Source organism: Podarcis melisellensis (assembly GCF_964234715.1).
Source record: "Podarcis melisellensis genome assembly, chromosome: 13".
In the NCBI taxonomy this organism is placed as follows: domain Eukaryota; kingdom Metazoa; phylum Chordata; class Lepidosauria; order Squamata; family Lacertidae; genus Podarcis; species Podarcis melisellensis.
The window spans coordinates 9,788,141-9,809,347 of record NC_138545.1 but is presented as its reverse complement, the minus strand read 5'-3'; the positions used below and the strand labels follow the sequence as shown (position 1 = coordinate 9,809,347).

At 43.2% G+C, this 21,207-nt stretch overlaps 1 long non-coding RNA gene across 1 annotated transcript in view; it reads left to right on the top strand.

Annotated features, from left to right (window-relative positions):
* Positions 1–14,203, top strand: part of LOC309354877 — a 40,497-nt gene extending 26,294 nt beyond the window's left edge. Inside the window, exon 3 of the long non-coding RNA XR_014162378.1 lies at positions 13,912–14,203. This is a non-coding gene — a long non-coding RNA (uncharacterized lncRNA). The remainder of the gene's footprint in view (positions 1–13,911) is intronic.
* The last annotated feature ends 7,004 nt before the right edge of the window (positions 14,204–21,207 follow it).

The window sequence follows — 21,207 nt, the reverse complement described above, 5'->3', positions numbered from 1 at the left end:
AGGGAACTATCAGTTGAGCAATGAAATGCTTAAGCTGAGATCCAGTGAACCACATCTCTTTCATATCAGATGTTTCCAGGCCCGCCCAAAATATGCAAAAACAGAAGCTTTCATTTCACCTTTAAAGGTTGACACCAGCCGCCTCAGACTGAATCAAATATCTGCTTCAGTAATTTCTTTGAGTCCTCAACACTTCCATTATACTTTTTTAAAATGCTGTGGCTGTTAAATCTCCTCTTCTTTATAAGCAGGTTGCCATGTAAGTTATACATTTTTAAATCTTTATTGTATATACATAGGGGTGGGTGGGCAGCTTCTTCTACAATGGGTCACTGTTAATCCAGATGAGAAACCTGTTTTTGTGTGTTTGCTTTTAATTGCACACAGTTAAGCAGCGTGTCTCTTCTCTCTGCAGGGGCCAGTTCACAGATTGTCCTCACTCAGCCAGGCCCGGAAATGAAAAAGCCTGGAGAATCTGTGAAGTTAACCTGTGCCACAAAAGGTTTTGTTCTTAGCGACTATTGGATGAACTGGGTCCGGCAGTCTCCGGGAAAAGGGCTGGAATGGCTGGTTTACTATTATTCATCATCCAGCAACTACTACTCCCCAACCATCCAAGGGCGTTTCACTGCCTCCAAGGACAGCACCAACTTTTATCTTCAAATGAACAGCCTGAAGCCAGAAGACACTGCCGTCTATTACTGTGCCAGAGACACAGTGGTGGAAACTGAACTCGAGCTCAGACAAAAAGCATTCCATGTTAAATTAAAAGACTGCAGGTGGCACTAAAGAGCTTTCAGTTCAAATGATTGTACTGAATAAGCCACAAGCAAATAAATACATATCAAGTCTCTCTACATTGGTTCCCCATCTACCCACAAAGGTGGCAGAAACTCCTTATCCTAGCCTCCAAAGCTCTTGGGATCAAATAAATCAATTGAGTTTTAAAACCCTGGTTTTATTTTCCTGCTAGACAAGTCCTTATGGGAGTGCAAAGCGTTGTTGTTGTTGCTGCTGTTTTTAGAATTTATATACTGCCCGATACACCAAGGTCCCAGGGCAGTTAAGTACATTTTGTCCCAAACAATAAATACTAAATTTATTTATTGTCTATTCTCAGAATAAATCCCCATAGTGATAAAACACACATCTGTCAATAGATATCACAATGCTACAATCCACAGCAACTGTTCCTGATGCCATCGTGTAGATGGGAGGTCAAAGCTCACATTTCTGCAGTAGCCAGGAAGAAAGCAACACCAAAAGAGTACTATTTTTGCCTATCTCTGATACTGATCAGTTCTCCTTGCAACAATAAAATATACATTAAAAAAACCAATTGTAATAATAAGGAAATATAAAACGGTACAGTGTGTGTGTGGGGGGGGGGACAATATAAGAAGTTTGTATGGCATTAGCTTCTCTGAAGCTTTAGAGATGGAACATCAACAGTTTTAGCCAAGGGAAAAACACAAAGAGAGATCCAGGGGAGCATGACAGGTTTTGCCACAATGGCTGCAGAGCTTCTGGCACACCAAGGCAGGGGCCACAGCAATGATGTCATATGGAAGGTGCCAGATTTTGGAGTAACACAGGGTACCACTGAAATTTGAGATGCCAAGGTCCGCCACTGACTTGCCAACCCTTAGGAATATACAAATGGAAACCAAAACAACTTTTCATTGCAAAAGAGCACATTATTAACTACAGTGGTATCACTGGTTATGAACTTAATTCATTCTAGAGGTCTGTTCTTAACCTGAAACCATCCATTCCTAACCTGAGGTACCACTTAAGCTAATGGGGCCTCCTGCTGCCATGGCGTCACCAGTGCATAATTTCTGTTCTCATCCTGGGGCAAAGTTCTTAACCTGAGGTACTACTTCCGCTTTAGCGGATTTTGTAGCCCAAAGTTTTTGTAACCCAAGGTGTTTGTAACCCGAGGTACCACTGTACTTAGGTACGTGTTACTCCATATTTTAGAAGTCCCTTATTGTTCCATTTAAAAATATGAATACTATCATCACTGTTTTCATCATCTATTTCTACCTCCTGTCTTTTGTTTCCTTACAATTTTATTGTTTGATTCATTGGCATTTTAAAAAGGATATTCTAGTATAATTCAGGAGTTCTTTGTTTGCATTGGCAGGAATAAAAAAAAAATCAGAGGAGAGATCCTATAATATTGATAGTATAGAATAAATTATATAAATAATTTGTCCTTAATGTTGGGTCAAAATATGTCAGACCAAAAGTTCTGCTTGCAAAATCACAAAGGCAATGTGTATAGAGGCAAATGGAAACAAAAGCATTAAGGACTGAGAAGCATTTCAACTGAAAAATCTCCTTGGGAAATATTATATATAGAGGAGGATATGCAAATAATGGAACAGTCCACGCTTTAAACCTGAGCTGTCCTCTTGCTGTGGGTTCCAGCTGAGCTTGTGGAAATATCCTCATCCTGTTAGACAGACACCAGCTTTCCATCCAAACAATCCAGTAGAAATGATTCTGTGGATACATTTCATATTTAGCTTCTTCATTTTCAAAGGTACTTAATCCCTTTGGTTGGAATGCAGTTGGTGTGATTTATCAGGAATTCTTTATAATCCACATATGTAAGGTTTGCAACTCAAATCTCTCTCTCTTTCTAGGTGTCCATGCAGATTCTCTGGTTGAATCTGGTGGGGATGTGAAAAGACCTGGAGAGTCCCTTCGACTCACATGTACAACATCAGGATTCAACATAGACAGCTACTGGATGCACTGGATTCATCAAGCTCCTGGAAAGGGACTCAAATGGCTCTCACGAATTAATGGGGGCAGCACAAATTATGCAGATTCTGCTAAAGGACGGTTCACAACCTCCACAAACAGTTCCAAGAAGCTGATCTATCTACATATGACTGGTGTGAAAGCTGAAGATACCGGCATGTATTATTGTGCTAGAGAACACAGTGGTGGGAAGTGAATCTGAGCTTACACAAAAACCCATTTGGAGTATAAAGAAAAAGAATGTGGTGGCTTCTAAGTGTTGTAAAAGCTGTTTGGAATTCCTTTTGGGTGATCAAGCAAATCATTTTTTTGCCACAGATATTGTAAATTTCTGATGATGTTTCAGAGCAGATGTTGTTGACTCAAACACTAGTTCAGAAATTTTCACATCCAGTGTATTGTGGGTGTTAAGATTTTTCACTGGGTGACCTTGAGTCAGTCTCAGCCTAAACTGCCACTTAGGGTTCTTTGGGGGATATAAAAGTGTAAGAAATAACCCGGCATGCAACTTTGGAAAAACTTCCGGGTTGGCGCCTCCGGTAATGGCGGAATTCCTCTGATCGGGAGGAATTAGCCTCGTGGAAATTCGGGTCTGGCCACCACGGCGAAGGCGGAGACCCACTACAAATCACAGGCGGGTGAAGCCTGTGAACGTGGGATTCAGCTGGCACCTTTTGCGCCTCCCCTACTCACGGGGAAACCCAGTTTCGGGGATCTGGAGCGACGTGGGGTGAGTGGCACGGTGCTTCAAATTGACTGCTTCTTCCATGGAGCGAAGCCGCATAGCTGTTGCCGGAGAGCACTGACCTTTTCCTGTGGACAATTTGATCTTAAAGCAACTACCCGTGAGTAGAGTGGCGAATTGGATTTTTAAACGTCTTAATTTGGTGTCAAAACGGGGGAGGTCCAAAACAGGAAGTCCACCTTCCCCTTCTGTAAATAGACTGAAGCAATGAGGATGCAAGCTGAAGCCGTGGGGAAGCCCATTCATTGTAAAAGGACTAAATTTCCATCAGTAAAAAATACAAAACCCCCTTGGTGGCAGGAGAAGAGGGGGGGGGGAGCTTTGGACTGAATATACCTGGAGGATAGAGCGAACAGAATTAAAATACCACTGCTCCGATCCTGGAAACGGGCTGCCAGCAGGACTGACGTGCTTTAGAATGCTCATTGACTGTGATTAGAACGTTCACTGACAGCTAGTTAAATAAGAGAAATATATTGTTTCCATTGTCTCTGTCTGCATTTAAAAAGGAGTAAAAGTAACTGAAAATTGAAACTAACTTTATTGAACTGTGTTTAAAAGGACCAATACAAATAGAAACTGTTTCCCTCTAGAGGAAGCCATTGAAACTGTTACAAGAGCTGAGCTGGGGGAATTTCCAGCTGCAAGATAAAAAGCTGTGAGACTCTGGGATTGACCTTGAATTGGTTAAGAATGTTGACCGAAGATGCCTTAGTAGCTGCATTAAGTAAGATAAATGACTCACTAGAACTGCTCAACAAGAAGGTCGATGTGGTAACTACCAAAATCAATAATTTGGGACAAAAAGTGAACATCAATACAGAAACTATTCAGAAATTGATACAGGAATCCACTTTGACATGGCAAACTGCGGAGAAGGCTAGGGAGAAAGTTGCTGCCGTTGAACCTAAAGTAACACAATTGGAGAGAGAGAGAGCCCCAGCCTTACAGATGCAATTTGATGACCATAAGTTGATGCCTTCTATGATTGAATTTAAAGAAAATCAGATTTTGAGGATCAGAGCCCTACCTGAACTGGAGAAGGAAAGTTTGATAGATCCCTTCACACAGGAATTTGCTGATTTTTGGGACCTGGACTTGGGTCAAGAAGAGATTAAAATTGTGAGGGCCTTCAGACTTGGAGAAATCTTGAAAGACGTCCTGAAATATTTTTTGGATCTCAGTTTTAACTACGGAGACTTGGTTCCCCTGTTGAGAAGGAATAAAATCATCTCTAGGTGGGAGCTTCCCCAAGATCTACTCTTCAGTCTCAAAGGAAGGAAAACAAAAATAAGATCAGCAGAAGACAAAGTAAAGTGCATGTATAAATACGAAGAAGACTCGCAGAAGGGACTGGGACTTGGAAAAGAGTTAAGAGCCTCGGACAGAAGATCACCAGGTTGATGGAATATATGGAATTGGCGGAAATGACTGGCAGAATCCGAAACCAGGGAGAAGAGACGGTGGAAGAAGATTGGAAAAAATTTAAAGATTATCTATAGAAATATTGTAAAATTAATGAGTGTTAGAAAAATGTTGGAATGAAGTTATACGGCTTTAGTAGAAATGTTATAAGGAATTAAGTACAAATAGATTATTGGAGTATTAAAGGGAAAATAAGGTTAAAATATGTAAGATAATTATATGACAGAAAATAAAGGAAGATGGAAAGGAATTGCTGAAACAATAGAAGTGGAATACAAAAAGGGAGGTGTGAGGAGGTCGTTGAAACAAGTGAATGTAAGATATGATATTGAAACGGTATAATGTGTGTTTTAAATTGTTTTTGCTTTGTTTTGTTTAGTTTATTGTGTTAATGTTGTGTTGTGTATTGTTTATAGATTGTATTGTATTGTTTTTCTTTTTCCTCTTCTCTTCTCTTTTCTTTCCTTTTTTTCTTTTTTGTAATGTTTAAAAGCAATAAATATTATTCTTATTTTTTAAAAAAGGAAAAAACTTGTGGCATCATCATCATCATCAACAACAACATTTTACTGCAGAAGCCAGATACATAATAAATTTGATGAGAGAATAAAAATATAAATTTGCCACAAGAAGCAGATGTCTAGGATCTCCTATTTTGACAGAAAAGCTGCTACTGATGAGGGAAGAAGAAAACCACAAGAAATAATTACCGTATTTTTCGCCCTATAGGATGCACTTTTCCCCCTCCAAAAATGAAGGGGAAATGTGTGTGCGTCCTATGGAGCGAATGCAGGCTTTCGCTGAAGCCTGGAGAGCGAGAGGGGTCGGTGCGCACCGACCCCTCTCGCTCTCCAGGCTTCAGGCAGCTCTGCGCAACCCTTGGGAGACCGGCGCCACTTCGCGCCTGCCTCCCGATGGCTGCGCAGAGCTGCCTGCATTCCGAAGCCTGGGGAGACCTGCGTGATTTACCGCTGGCCTCCCTGGGCTTGCGGATAGCAGGCTGTTCTCGGGGCTGGGATTGGGGAAAGCTCGGGCTTCCCCCGCGCCAGCCTCACACCTGGGGGAAAATATTTTTTTCTTTATTCCCCCCCCCCAAAAAAAAACCAACTAGGTGCGTCCTATGGGGCGGTGCGCCTTATAGGGTGAAGAATATGGTACATGAAGAAATCTCTTACTAGTTCAGAGGACTTTTTGCATGGTTTTACCCAGGGGTAGGAAACCTAAGGTCCGGGGGCCGGATGTGGCCCAATCGCCTTCTCAATCCGGCCCATGGATGGTCCAGGAATCAGTGTGTTTTTATATGAGTAGAATGTGTCCTTTTATTTAAAATGCATCTCTGGGTTATTTGTGGGGCATAGGAATTCATTCACCGTCCACCGTCCACATGGTCTGAGGGACAGTGGACCATGGCTGAAGAAGGTTGCTGACCCCTGGTTTTATCAATAACCCTATTCTATTGTGTACCCACATTCAATTGTGTGTGCTTGTTTCCAAAGACAGAGTAGTTCAGAGTCCTGGATTCCGGCCAGGATCGTATGATGTCCTATCTCTGCTAATACATCTGTACATTGCAGGGCAGATGCAGGAGGAGATGTGGAATTGATGTTTTTGGTGCCTCATAGATGTGGGTGACACCAGGACGCAGGTGGCGCTGTGGGTTAAAGCCTCAGCGCCTAGGACTTGCCGATCGAAAGGTCGGCGGTTCGAATCCCTGCGGCGGGGTGCGCTCCCGCTGCTCGGTCCCAGCGCCTGCCAACCTAGCAGTTCGAAAGCACCTCCGGGTGCAAGTAGATAAATAGGGACCGCTTACCAGCGGGAAGGTAAACGGCGTTTCCGTGTGCAGCTCTGGCTCGCCAGAGCAGTGATGTCACGCTGGCCACGTGACCCGGAAGTGTCTCCGGACAGCGCTGGCCCCTGGCCTCTTAAGTGAGATGGGCGCACAACCCCAGAGTCTGGCAAGACTGGCCCGTACGGGCAGGGGTACCTTTACCTTTACCTTTTTAGATGTGGGTGATGCTGTGGTCTAAACCACTGAGCCTCTTGGGCTTGTCGATTGGAAGGCCAGCAGTTTGAATCCCCACAATGGGGGTGAGCTCCCATTGCTCTGCCCCAGCTCCTGCCAACCTAGCAGTTCGAAAGCACACCACTGCAAGTAGATAAATAGGTACTGCTGCATCGGAAAGGTAAACAGTGTTTCTGTGTGCTCTGGTTTCCATCACAGTGTTCCGTTACCCCAGACGCGGTTTAGTCATGCTGGGCACATGATTCGGCTCCCTCAGCCTGAGGCGAGATGAGCACCACAATCCCAGAGTCCCCTTTGACTGGACTTAACCATCCAGAGGTCCTTTAACTTTACCTTTCTAGTCAGATCCTGGAGGTTTCTCCTTCAATAGTGGCATTTGTGCCATCATGCAAATGATTCTTAGTTTTGGACTTCATTAAAGGAAACAGAGCATGCAAAGCTTCTCAGTAGAATACAGCTCCCCTTCAGGTCCTGTGAGTTATCGCCAACCATTCAAGTCATGGAATTAACACTCTTGACCATATCCCTAACGATCTTCCCAGCATGTAAGGAAATTCTGCAAGCAATTGATTCCCTGTATGGTCATCTTCTTCTTAAATCTTCCTTATTTTTTCCCCCTCCTGATACAGGTGTTTTATCCCAGGTTACCATTACAGAGTCTGGTGGTGGTGTCAAGAGACCAGGAGAGACTGTGCAACTGACCTGTACAGTGTCTGGATTTTCTGTAGTGAGCAGCATCATGGATTTGGCGCACTGGGCCCCTGGGAAAGGGCTGGTGTGGAGTGGACGAATCTGGACCGGTAGAAATGTGAACTATAACAGTGGTCTCCAGGACCGTATCACTATCACAAGAGACACCTCAAAAAACCAGGTGTTCCTGCAACTGCGTGGCCTGAAACTGGAAGATTCTGCCACGTATTACTGTACAAATAACACACTGAGAGAAAATGTCTCTCACAGGCCGTGCAAAAACTACTCTTCTGGAAAACCAGTGATACGTGTATTTTTGTGCACTGCAGCTGGAAATGTCTCTTTAGACATTTCATTTCCTGAACCACTGGTGCATTCAATTCCACAGTATCCTTATTGCAATAGTCTTGCTTTAAACGCAGCAAACTTGAATTTCCGAAGTATGTTCCTATCAAAATTTGTAATCGTCAATGATAATTGATGTACGTACGTAATGACATTCTGCATAGCTGTCAGGTTTCGTGGAATTCTATCCCTCCCAAAGTGGCAGCAAGAAGCAGAGAAAAACAAAGAAGAGTTCTTACCACTTAGTTTATTCACTAATCCCAGCGGGAGACAAAAGAATGCAGTTTCTCTCTCACTAATGATGTTGTTCCAAGTAAAGTTGCACCCCCTACGTCCTCCTATTCTACATCATCCCTTTCTAATGTGTCGGCCAGCTGTTCTGGCTCTGCTGCTTGCCCCTCCCCCCTTCCATTATCTCCCAGCTCTGTCCTTCTGTCTCAGAATCATGACCTTATGCAAATCACCATTGTAAATCTATACTGTCCTTCTCTTCTCTGGAAGGTTCAGGAGGGTGAGGTGGCCTCTACCATTCCTCTTCAGTCCAGTCCCTGACAATAGCCATGAAGTTGCATGGATCGAAATTGTGTTGGCATGTGTGTGTGTGTGTGTGTGAGAGAGAGAGAGAGAGAGAGAGACAGACAGACAGACAGACAGACAGACAGACACCAGCCCCCACAGTCCCCATGCTGACGAGAGCTGATGAAAGTTGTAGAACAGTCTAGATAGGTGGTTAAAAATGGTGTTGATAATGCCAAGGTCGCACTTTCAATCCCCTGCATTGCAGAGGGTTGGACTGGATGATTCTCAGGGTCCATTCCAACGCTAAAATTCTGCAATTCTATGAAAACATCTGGATGACACCTGGTTAGAGAAAGCTGCTTATATGTGTCCACACCAAACACCTAGGAGTACAAGTCAATAGCAGATATTTTAGAATTACCAAGACAATTCTAGTCATAGTGTGGTGTAGTGGTTAAGAGAGGTAGTCTCATAATCTGGTGAACCGGGTTTGCTTCCTCACTCCTCCACATGCAGCTGCTGGGTGACCTTGGGCCAGTCACACTTGTTTGAAGTCTCTCAGCCCCACTCACCTCACAGAGTGTTTGTTGTGGGGGAGGAAGGGAAAGGAGAATGTTAGCCGCTTTGAGAGAGACTCCTTCGGGTAGTGATAAAGTGGGATATCAAATCCAGACTCTTCTTCTTCTTTGAATCCCTCCACAGTCTACCTACGGCCCGAGTATTTCTAATCAATGATCCATCAAGGGATTCATTTTTTTTCTGGATTTTGGGACCTTGGCAGCACCACTGCTCCATAACTATTGTTATGACACCAGCATAAACTGAATCCGTCAACCCCCTGGAAAAGGGCTGGAGAAATGAGGCATAATGCAGACCGTAACTATAACAACAGGCTCCAAAATAGGGTCACCATCACAAGGGTCTCTTCCAAAGGCCAGGTGTTTCTGGAACTAAGTAGTCTGAAGCCTGAAGGCACTGCCATATATTACTGTGCAAGACTCACAGTGCAAGGGCTGAGCAACATCCAGTTTAACAGAAAACCAGGCTTCAGTCCTGCATCTGTTTGTGTGTAACCACTGGAAACAACACTGCTTTTCTGCCTGTTCATTTCCTCTACTTTCAAATGCATGAATGACATAACATAACAGAATCCTGTGTTAAATAGCTACAAGTAGGAAATTAATTCTGCAATACAGGGATCCTCAGAAATGACTTAGCATGGACCATAACATAGGAACACACAATGAGGTCTTATAGTCAGACCCACAGATCCATGTAATTTGGGGTTGTCTACAGTAAGATTGATGAACTTGTGGACTTCCAGATGATGTTGCACTGTGACCTCCATCACCCATGTCTATTGCTTCAGCCTGCTGGGGCTTGTGGAAGTTGAAGTCCCAGGTCAACTGCAGAACCACAGAATCACCACGCTTGGTCAACGCTGGCTGGCACCACATCTCCAAGGAGGGCTTTCCCCCATTTTGAATTGGAAGAGGCAGGAATTGATCCAGAGACCTGCTCCATGCAAATCATTGGCTGCACAACAGCCTGCACTCCCCTCCACTATTCCAGTGGCCCATAAGCCTGGAAAAAGGGGCATTGGATGGGCACGGTGGGGTGGCACAAGAGGATAGGGAATTTAGAGGGATACTAAGCCCATTCATCTCAGTCACATGACCTGACAACCCAGCATAAATGAACCTGGGGAAGAGGTTGTGTAACTCAAACTGTCTTAAAGGCTTGTTTTCCCTCTGCCAGACTCTGCCAGTGTTGGTTCTTGAGTACAGTGGTACCTCAGGTTACATACAATTCAGGTTACATACTCGCTAACCCAGAAATAGTGCTTCAGGTTGAGAACTTTGCTTCAGGTTGAGAACAGAAATCGTGTTCCGGTGGCGCGGCGGCAGCAGGAGGCCCCATTAGCTAACGTGGTGCTTCAGGTAAAGAACAGTTTCAGGTTAAGAATGGACCTCCGGAACGAATTAAGTACTTAACCCAAGGTACCACTGTACTTTAATGCAAGCAGGAATGATTTATGCTGTCCATGGAGAAAAATGGTGGTCAGTTTTTCTCATCAAATGATCAGCCTGAAAGTAGAGAACATGACAGCTTATAATTGTACCCATTAATTAAGGCACAATATGTCAGGAACATGGGCCCCCAGGACCCGGCAGCGGAAACAACCTTGGTAAGTATGGAAGAGGCTTCCTCTGCAGATGAGGGAGAAGTGTTAAGTTTCATAGGTGACAGTCCACAGCCCCTCCTTTCCAGGCCAGACACTGCTAGCTCGGATGAAGAGGGAAAGTTGGAAGGGGGCCAAGGCAAAGCCGAGATTCAAACAAATAAGATAGACTCAAAAACTCTGTCCACTGACAGTGCGGAAGGGCCAATCCAGGCTCTCAGTCCTCACTCCTGGTGATGGAAAAGACTCCAAGTAGAATGGAAGAGGAGGGGTAGAAAGACGAGGTTCTTCCGTAGTTCCTGTTGTGGGCGGGGGTCTGATTCAGACTAGAGCACCAATCATTGCTGAGAGGGAGTGCGAAGCTCTGCTCTGGATGTTTGTTTCTGCAAATAAAACTATCTTGATCTGACGGGAGTCTTCTTACTGCTGGTCAGCCCACTCGTTGCCAGAGATAAAAGAACTGCATAGTGATGGGAATCCATTCGGGGTTTATATGGAATCAGTGGACAGGAAGGAAAAACAACCTTTTGTTACATAAGCTATAACAATGACTTGCTGATGGCAGCGTTCGTGATCCATGGTAGTGGAGACTGTGGAAAACCACAGAGCAGCAGGTACTTAGAAAATGATAGAAACCACAAAACCACAAGTAGAGGAGATACTAGAGAGAGAAATCTCCTTTAACCAGAGGAAGCAGGTGTCTAGGAACTGCTCTTTTGAAACAGATGAATACAGGATGCACAAATTTAATGTTTCACATTCATCTGGCCCTCTCCTGCACCACCCAATCTTTTCATTTACGGTTTGTCCTCTTTCTTTCTTTCTTTCTTTCTTTCTTTCTTTCTTTCTTTCTTTCTCATCTGTGGTTTGTCTTCTTCTTTCCTCCCTTCCTCCCTTCCTCCCTTCCTCCCTTCCTCCCTTCCTCCCTTTCTTTTGAAGTTCTTTCTAAGCTATTCAGCCAAAAAAGATAGCCAATTTCAATTTTCACTTAAAATTGAGAGATTTTCTTTTCTTGGTCTCACAATCTAGCTCCCTAACTAAATATTGTTTCCATATACCCAAGGGATACAACAGTTCACTGAAGTGGAAACCTGTCTTCTTCTTCAAGTCCAACATACCTACTCTTTGAGTCACATGATCCAGGGACACTGCCTTTCTCTGAAATGAGATTAGACTGTCCCGTTTTCTGAGTGTCTGGCCACTTCACACTTTTCACAGCAAACTACAGAGAGGAATCTGCTTGGCCTGATTTGTTAGATGGACTAACCCAATCCAGCACTCTTGAGGTTTCTCTTGGAACTTTGAAGTGTCAGGCATAGCTCTAATGGCTTTAGCCCAAACGTAGCAGAGTTTTCCTGCACAGTGAAGAAGCTAGTTGCGGTGGAAATGACTAGTCAGCTAGACTCAGAATAACTATTTACAGGATTTATTAAAAGGAAAAAGAAACCAGCAGAGTTTCTGCATACAAAACAAAGCAAAATAAATCCTTTCTTTCTCTCTCTCTCTCTCTTAACCATACACAGCACTCCTACACCTAACACACCCTCACCACAAACTGTGCTAGCATTCCTAGATAACAGAGTTGAGTGCTGGTCGTTAACCAATCAGAGTAAGTAGTTTCTAGGTCAAGCAGACCTTGGCTTTCTGCCAAGAGTAAATTGACACTGCCTTGAGTTAATTGTGTGAAGCCAGAATCTGTAAGTTTTCATGAGAATCAATTAACAGAAACTGAACAGTTTCTTGCGGATAGGGAGACAACCGTCAGTTAGATTATACATGTCTCCATATTTTGCATTCTTCAAGTGCAAATGAAAAATAGTGTTTTACAGAAAAGATGAGTATAAAACTCATATTCTACTAGTGAATGTGTTGAAGAAAACTAAAGAAATGTATGTGCTGTGGGGGGAAAGTGTGCCCCAAATATATCCAAAACACAGTAGAACAGAATGGATGGGGTGAAATGGAATGGAATAGGGATGATTGGACCCAGTGCTTTTTCTGGAGGGATGCAGGAGTACGCATACCCCTAAGCATTTTGTGAATCTTTGTCCATTTACTGTGTTTCTTTCCCCTGATTTGAACTATAAAATGGTGATTTTCTTGAGTGAAAATGAGAGCATCCCTAAACATTTTTTTTAGAAAAAAAAGCACTGATTGGACCTATGAACCAGGGAGAGATTGTTGAGGCATAGAATGAGCTGCTGAACCACTAGTTTCTTCTGAGCACCTCCACCAAATGAGTGAAATGGAAAACCTAAAGTGAGAGTACCCCCCCTTTTGGTACCCCAGTTATGGTGTCACCTTCCCAATGATTTGCATCACCTTTATGGTCTTTTTTGGGACCAAGTGAAGCTTATTGTATACATCCAGACATTTTTTAAAAAACATATTTTATAACTTCATCTTCCCATTTGTGTTATGATTTTTAAAATTTAATTGGGAATATTTCAAGTTTTTAAAAATATACTAACATTTGGTTTTGTTTGTGTTTATCTGCACGATGCTTTGTGAGCTAACTCAGAGAACTCTTGTGATGCGGTGGTGGTATACATGCAAGAAAAACACAAAGAGGATCTGAAGATAACTTGCCTCAGACACAAGATGCTATCCTACACTCCATCTGTGTTTTATATTTTACACAGGATCAAACCACTTTAAACTGTTGTGGCTACACCAGAGAATCCTGGGAACTGTAGTTTGTTAAGGGTGCTGAGAGTGGTGAGGCAACCCCTATTCCTCTCACAGACCAACAATACCCAGAGTTCCCTGGGGGGGGGCTTGATTGTTAAATCAGGAGGGAACTATCAGTTGAGCAATGAAATGCTTAAGCTGAGATCCAGTGAACCACATCTCTTTCATATCAGATGTTTCCAGACCCGCCCAAAATATGCAAAAATGAAAGCTTCCATTTCACCTTTAAAGGTTGACACCAGCCCCCACAGACTGAATCAAATATCTGCTTCAGTAATTTTTTGAGTCCTCAACACTTCCATTATACTTTTTTAAAATGCTGTGGCTGTTAAATTTCCTTTTCTTTATAAGCAGGTTGCCATGTAAGTTATACATTTTTAAATCTTTATTGTATATTAAGGTGGGTGGGGAGCTACTTCTAAAATGGGTCACTCTGTTAATCCAGATGAGAAACCTGTTTTTGTGCATTTGCTTTAAATTGCACACAGTTAAGCAGTGTGTCTCTTTTCTCTGCAGGGGCCAGTTCACAGATTGTCCTCACTCAGTCAGGCCCAGAAATGAAAAAGCCTGGAGAATCTGTGAGGTTAACCTGTGCCACAAAAGGTTTTGTTCTTAGCGGCTATTGGATGAACTGGGTCCGGCAATCTCCAGGGAAAGGGCTGGAATGGCTGGTTTACTATCTCAACCCATCCAACAGTTACTATTCTGCAACCATCCAAGGGCGTTTCACTGCCTCCAAGGACAGCACCAACCTTTATCTTCAAATGAACAGCCTGAAGCCAGAAGACACTGCCATCTATTACTGTGCAAGAGACACAGTGGTGGAAAATGAATTCAAGCTCAGACAAAAACCTTTGTTTATTAAATTAAAAAAACTGCAGGTGGCACTGAAGAGCTTTCAGTTCAAATGAATGTGCTGAATAAACCACAAGCAAATAAATACATATCAAGTCTCTCTACATTAGTTCCCGATCTATCCACAAAGGTGGCAGAAACTCCTTTATCCTAGCCTCCAAAGTTATTGGGATCAAATAAATCAATTGAGTTACCCTGGTTTTATTTTCCAGCTAGACAAGTCCTTATTGGAGTGCAAAGCGTTGTTCTTGTTGTTGCTGTTTTTAGAATTTATATACTGCCCGATACACCAAGGTCCCAGGGCAGTTAAGTACATTTTGTCCCAAACAATAAATAATAAATTTATTTACTGTCTATTCTCAGAATAAATTCCCATAGTGATACAACACACATCTGTCAATAGATACCATAATGCTACAATCCACAGCAACTGTTCCTGATGCTGTCGTATAGATGGGAGGTCAAAGCTCACATTTGTGCAGTAGCCGGGAAGAAAGCAACACCAAAAAAGTACTATTTCTGCCTGTGTCTAATACTGATCAGTTCTCCTTGCAACAATAAAATATACATTAAAAACCTATTGTAATTATAAAACATCACAAAACTTTACAGTGGGGGTGGGGGTGGGGACAACATCAGAAGTCTGTAAGGCATTAGCTTCTCTGAACTTTTAAAGATGGAACATCACCAGTTTTAGCCAAGGGACAAACACAAAGAGAGATCCAGGGGAGCACGACAGGCTTGGCCACAAAGGCTGCAGAGCTTCTGGGACTCCACAGCAGGTGCCACAGCAATGTTGTCAAATGGAAGGTGCCAGAGTAACACAGGGTACCACTGAAATTGGAGATGCCAAGGTCTGCAACTGACTTGCCAACCCTTAAGAATATACAAATGGAAACCAAAATAACTTTTCATTGCAAAAGAGCACATTATAATCTACAGTGGTATCTCTGGTTACGAACTTAATTCATTTTGGAGGTCCGTTCTTAACCTGAGGCACCACTTAAGCTAATGGGGCCTCCCGCTGCTGTGGCGCTGCCAGCGCGCAATTTCTGTTCTCATCCTGGGGCAAAGTTCTTAACCCAAGGTACTACTTCCGGGTTAGCGGAGTCTGTAACCCAAATTGTTTGTAACCCGAGGTGTTTGTAACCCGAGGTACCACTGTACTTAGGTACATGTTACTCCACATTTTAGAAGTCCCTTATTTTTCCATTTAGAAATATGAATACTATCATCACTGTTTTCATTATCTATTTCTACCTCTTGTCTTTCGTTTTCTTACAATTTTATTGCCTGATTCATTGGCATTTTAAAAAGGATATTCTATTATAATTCAGGACTTCTGTTGCTTACTTTTCAGCAAGCATTGACTGGCATAAAAAATCAGATGAGAGATCCTATAATATTGATAATATAAAATAAAATATATAAATAATGTGTCCTTAATGTTGCGGCAAAATACGTCAGACCCAAAGTTCTGCTTACAAAATCACAAAGGCAATGTGTATAGAGGCAAATAGAAACAAAAGCATTAAGGACTGAGAAGCATTTCAACAGAAAAAACTCCTCTGGGAAATATTATATATAGAGGAGGATATGCAAATAATGGAACAGTCCACACTTTAAACGTGAGCCGTCCTCTTGCTGTGGGTTCCAGCTGAGCTTGTGGAAATATCCTCATCCTGTTAGACAGACACCAGCTTTCCATCCAAACAATCCAGTAGAAATGTTTCTGTGGATACATTTCATATTTAGCTTCTTCATTTTCAAAGGTACTTAATCCCTTTGGTTGGAATGCAGTTGGTGTGATTTATCAGGAAGCCTTTATAATCCACATATGTAAAATTTGCAACTCAATCTCTCTCTCTTTCTAGGTGTCCATGCAGATTCTCTGGTGGAATCTGGTGGGGATGTGAAAAGACCTGGAGAGTCCCTTCGACTCACATGTACAACATCAGGATTCAACATAGACAGCTACTGGATGCACTGGGTCCATCAAGCTCCTGGAAAGGGACTCAAATGGCTCTCAGCAATTAATCGGGCCAGCACAGCTTATGCAGATTCTGCTAAAGGACGGTTCACAACCTCCACAGACAGTTCCAAGAAGCTGATCTATCTACATATGACTGGTCTGAAAGCTGAAGATACCGGCATGTATTATTGTACCAGAGATCACAGTGGTGGAAAGTGAATCTGAGTTTGCACAAAAACCCTTTTAGAGGATAGTATAAAGAGAAAGAGTCAGGTGGCTTCTAAGGGTTGAAAAGCTGTTGGGATTTCCGTTGGGTGATCAAGCAAATCATATATTTTCCACAGATCTTGTAAAACTCAGAGGAATTTCTGATGGTGTTTCAGAGCAGATGTTGTTGACTCAAACCCTAGTCCAGAAATTTTCAGATCAAGTGAAAACGATTGGGTGTTAAGATTTTGCACTGGGTGACCTTGGGTCCATCTCTGAGCCTAAAATGCAACATAGGGTTGTTCTGAGGATATAACAGGGGAAAGAAGAACCCAGCATGCAACCTTGAGCTGTTGGGAGGAAACCTGAGGCATCATCATCATCATCACCACCATCATCATCAACCACCACCACGACCACCACAACAACATAATACCATAGAAGCCAAATATATAATCAATTTGACTACTGATTTCTTCATTTAAATAAAATACATGGATATTCAATAGCTGTTTGGTAGAAGTGGGTGGTCCTGTGGGATGCTGTGGTAATCAAGCAGAAGTCAACACTAGACATTATAATACTACTAATAATAATTTATTATTTATACCCCGCCCATCTGGCTGGGTTTCCCCAAATATTCTGGGTGGCTTCCATCAAAGACAAAAAATACACTAAAATGTCACACATTAACAACTTCCCTGAACAGGGCTGCCTTCAGATGTCTTCTGAATGTCAGGTAGTTGTTTATCTCTTTGACATCTGATGGGAGGGTGTTCCACAGTGCGGGCGCCACTACCGAGAAGGCCCTCTGCCTGGTTCCCTGTAGCTTTGCTTCTCACAATGAGGGAACCGCCAGAAGGCCCTCGGCGCTGGACCTCAGTGTCCGGGCAGAACGATGGGGGTGCAGACGCTCCTTCAGGTATACTGGGCCAAGACCGTTTAGGGCTTTAAAGGTCAACACCAACACTTTGAATTGTGCTCGGAAATGTACTGGGAGCCAATGTAGGTCTTTCAAGACCAGTATTATGTGGTCTCGGTGGCCACCCCCAGTCACCAGTCTAGCTGCCGCATTCTGGATTAGTTGTAGTTTCCGGGTCACCTTCAAAGGTAGTCCCACGTATAGCACCTTGCAGTCCAAGCGGGAGATAACTAGAGCATGCACCACTCTGGCGAGACAGTTCACGGGCAGGTAGGGTGTCAGCCTGCATACCAGGTAGAGCTGGTAGACGGCTGCCCTGGATACAGAATTGACCTGCGCCTCAATGGACAGCTGTGAGTCCAAAATTACTTCCAGGCTGCAGACCTGATCCTTCAGGAGCACAGTTACCCCATTCTGGATCAGAGTGTTCTCCACACCTGCCCGCCCCTGTCCCCAAAGAACAGTACTTCTGTCTTGTCAGGATTCAACCTCAATCCATTAGCCACCATCCATCCTCCAACCGCCTTCAGACACTCACACAGGACCTTCACCGCCTTCACTGGTTCTGATTTGAAAGAGAGGTAGAGCTGGGTATCATCAGCATATTGATGGACACCCAGTCCAAACCCCCTGATGATCTCTCCCAGTGGCTGCATGTAGATGTTAATAAGCATGGGGGAGAGGATGGAACCCTGAGGCACCCCACAAGTGCCTGAACACTCATTCCCCACCACCACTTTCTGAACACAGCCCAGGAGGAAGGAGCGGAACCACTGTATAACAGTACCCCCAGCTCCCAGCCCCTCTAGAAGGTCTAGAAGGATGTTATGGTCGATTATATCAAAGGCCGCTGAGAGATCCAGCAGAACTAGGAAACAGCTTCCACCTTTGTCCCTAGCCCACTGGAGATCATCAACCAAGGTGACCAAGGCAGTTTCAGTCCCATGATAAGGCCTGAATCCCAATTGGAAGGGATCTAAATGGTTCGCATCCTCCAGGCATGCCTGGAGTTGTTCAGCAACCACCCGCTCAGTCACCTTGCCCAAAAATAGAAGATTTGAAACTGGGCGATAGCTGGCCAGTAGGCAAAGGGGGGAGGATACTTTTGTCTCATAGGGGTGGTTGGGGGTAATCTAGTCACCATGATGATGGAGACACTGCCACTTCACCACATGACTGAGTGGCCTTGTTAAACTTTGAGAGGACAGAGAACATGTGGAGCCTCCTACACTCCTCTGAAAGAGGAGGAGCCAGATACTGTACTTATGGAGTCTGTAGGGCTGGGAGGCATAAATTCCCTTCCAAATCATAAATCATCACTCATGAGAACCTCTATGTGCACAAGCTGTTGGGAATCATGCTATCGGTCATCCAGCCAAGCAGATCCCAGGCTCCTGTGCACTGCATATGTGTCCCTTGTAGTAAACACATAGCCAGTTACTCTGCCAGCATTGATGTCTGAGACTTCAGTAGTTTTCTTCAGCTACAGTCCAAGGCACTTTGGCAGAGTTATGACATTAGAATGAGCACAATTCGGGTGGCTTTGAAGAGCATTAGATGAATTCATGTGAACAATCTATGGTGCCTATGGTGTCCCTCCAGTATCAGATACAGTATTGCTCTAAATACTAGTTTCTGGGATACACAAGTGGAATAGTGCTCCTGTGTCATCAGGTGTAGGTGATCTATGGGGAGGGGCAGGATCTCTGGTAGAAGACAAACCACACATATTGCTATTGAATGCATTTAAGAGCACTGAGAGGTGTGTGTTTTATTGGGGGGGGGAGAGAGAAGTGTCCTCAAAATGTGTCCTAAATAAATACAGTGGAACAGAATGGATGCAATAGATCACAATAGACTTATGGTGCAGTGTCAGGGAGACTGAAGTGAAATGGAATGAACTGTCCAATCACTAGTTTGTTCTCCAACAAATGAAGTGAAATGGATTACCAAAAAGGAGATAGCCTATTTCTAGCACTGGTGCCCCAGTTATTGTGTTGCCATCCCAATAATAGGCACCATATGCAACCAGATATTATATATATCTTACATTTTATACCCTTAGCTTCTCAGATTTGCATTTCAAAGGGTGTTTTCATTTTAAAGTAAATTGCAATCATTTTTACATATAATAATGATGTGCTTCCTTTGTGTTTATTTATGGTGTGCTTTGTAAACCAACTTAGAGGACTCATGAATTGAGGTGATGATGAAAATGGAGGAGAAAATAAACAATCTGCAGCAAATTCACAAAATGAAAAAGCCAGGATTTGGAGAAAGGTTCTCTCCTAGGTCCAGCAGGGGAAATTTCAACTGAACCATGAAATACTGAAGTGGAGGACCAGTACGGCTCATCTATTTTATATCAGATGTTTCCAGGCCCGCCCAACATATGCAAAATCGCAAGCTTTCATTTCATCTTTAAAGGTAAACACCATATCCCTCAGACTGAATCAAGGCTCCGTGGATCTGCTTCAGTAATTTATTTAGGTCCTCAACTCTCCCATTATAATTTTTAAAATGTTGTGGCTGTTACATTTCATCATGATTATAAGCACGTTGCCATGTAAGTCAAATCTTTTGTATCTTAATTATATGTACTAGTGGTGTGGGGAGTTATTTCCACTTTCAGTCACTGTTTCAATCCTGTTGTAATACCTGTTTTTGTGTGTTTGCTTTAAAATGCACACAGTTAAACAGCTTTTCTCTTCTCTCTGCAGGGGCCAATTCACAGATTGTCCTCACTCAGTCAGGCCCAGAAATGAAAAAGCCTGGAGAATCTGTGAGGTTAACCTGTGCCACAAAAGGTTTTGATCTTAGCAGCTATGGCATGAACTGGGTCCGGCAGTCTCCAGGAAAAGGGTTGGAATGGCTGGTTTACTATTACACCCCATCCAGCAAATACTCCTCCCCAACCATCCAAGGGCGTTTCACTGCCTCCAAGGACAGCACCAACCTTTATCTTCAAATGAACAGCCTGAAGTCAGAAGACACAGCCGTCTATTACTGTGCCAGAGACACAGTGCTGGAAGTTGAATTCGAGCTAAGACAAAAACCTTTGTGTGTTAAATTAAAAGACTGCAGGTGGCACTGAAGAGCTTTCAGTTCAAATGATTGTGCTGAATAAACCACAAGCAAATAAATACATATCAAGTCTCTCTACATTAGTTCCCGATCTATCCACAAAGGTGGCAGAAACTACTTATCCTAGTTCCCAAAGCTATTGGGATCAAATAAGTCAGCCTGGTTTTATTTCCCTGCTAGACAAGTTCTTGTGGGAATGCAAATTATTATTATTATCATTATTAACAGAATTTATATATTGCCCTATACCCACAGGTCTCAGGGCGGTTAAGTACATTTTGTCCTAAAGAATAAATAATAATTTTATTTGTTATTTATTTGCAGAATAAATTCCCATAGTGATAGGACACACAAAATAGATATCATAATGCTACAATCCACAGCAACTGTTCCTGATGCTAGCGTGTAAATGAGATGTAAAAGCTCACATTTGTGCAATAGCTGGGAAGAAAACAACACAAAAAAATGCAATTCCTGCCTATGTCTAATACTGATCAGTTCTCCTTGCAACAATAAAATATACATTAGAAGAAGAAGAAGAAGAAGAGTTTGGATTTGATATCCCGCCTTTCACTCCCCTTCAGGAGTCTCAAAGCGGCTAACATTCTCCTTTCCCTTCCTCCCCCACAACAAACACTCTGTGAGGTGAGTGGGGCTGAGAGACTTCAAGGAAGTGTGACTGGCCCAAGGTCACCCAGCAGCTGCATGTGGAGGAGCGAAGACTCGAACCCGGTTCCCCAGATTACAAGACTACTGCTCTTAACCACTACAC